This window comes from Elaeis guineensis, chromosome 10 (assembly GCF_000442705.2).
Source record: "Elaeis guineensis isolate ETL-2024a chromosome 10, EG11, whole genome shotgun sequence".
In the NCBI taxonomy this organism is placed as follows: Eukaryota; Viridiplantae; Streptophyta; class Magnoliopsida; order Arecales; family Arecaceae; genus Elaeis; species Elaeis guineensis.
This window is the reverse complement of record NC_026002.2, coordinates 50,672,659-50,673,695: the sequence shown is the minus strand read 5'-3', so window position 1 is coordinate 50,673,695 and position 1,037 is coordinate 50,672,659. Positions and strand designations below refer to the sequence as shown.

Genomic DNA, 1,037 nt, shown 5'->3' with positions numbered 1-1,037 from the left:
GATTGAGTTTAATTTATTGATTCACTTGTTTGAAAAAAAAAAAAAATTTAAAATTTAAATTAATTTGGTTACTTTTCTTTAGATTTAGGACTCCTTAGGATCTTCTCTTTAGAACTTTTTCTCTTTTCTTTCTTTTCCTTATACATAAAAATTTTATTAAAAAAAAAAAATTGTATAAACATCGAGAACCGTACACTTCGTGTGTGGAGAAGAGTGTCAGGTCGTCTAGTTAGAATTGAGTCAATTCCTGTTGTTCCAATGGCTGAACCAATCCAACCCATGACCCTTAAAGATTTGTGTTATCCAGTTGGCTCCATCCAACCATCTTGTATCAGGTTGCCACAACCCACAGCTAACAATTTTGAAATCAAACCTCAAATCATAAATATGCTTCCAAAATTCACAGGATTAGAAGATGCTTATATATTTATTAGAGAATTTGAGGAGGTATGTGCAACCATGAAACTGCAATTAACAGAGGATGAGGTCAAACTTAGATTAATCAACTTTGCCCTTAAGGACAATGCTAAGAAGTGGCTTTATAGTCTGCCAAACTATTCTGTCACTACTTGGGAGGTCTTTGTGAGAACATTTTTAAAAAAGTATTTCCCCCATCATAAAACAGCTAGGATTAGGAATGAAATAAATCAATTTTACCAACTAGCTGGTGAATCATTTTGGAAGTACTTTGATCGTTTCAAGAATCTTTTGACCCAATGCCCACACCATGGAATAGAAACTTGGAGACTATGCCAGATCATCTATGAGGGGTTAGATTCAAACTCAAGAACCATGCTAGAGTCCATGTGCCAAGGCCAATTTATGGACAAAGAAACTACTGAAGCTTGGCAATTCTTAGAAGACCTAGCCGAGAAAAATTTACAGTGGGAAACAACTAGGGAACCTGATAAAGCTACACCTTCAAGAGGAGGAATGCATCAAATTCAACCAACCCTAGCATCAGAGGCCAAGATTGCAACCTTAACACGTAGATTGGAAGCCTTAGAATTACAGAGACCAGCCAATGTAAATCAAAT

The 1,037-nt window shown here is 35.7% G+C and overlaps 1 non-coding gene across 1 annotated transcript; it reads right to left on the bottom strand.

Moving 5' to 3' along the window:
• Nucleotides 1-627: 627 nt before the first annotated feature.
• On the bottom strand, nt 628-734 carry LOC140852266 (small nucleolar RNA R71). Its single transcript, XR_012135168.1, has one exon. It is a non-coding gene; the product is annotated as a small nucleolar RNA R71 (small nucleolar RNA).
• Nucleotides 735-1,037: the final 303 nt, after the last annotated feature.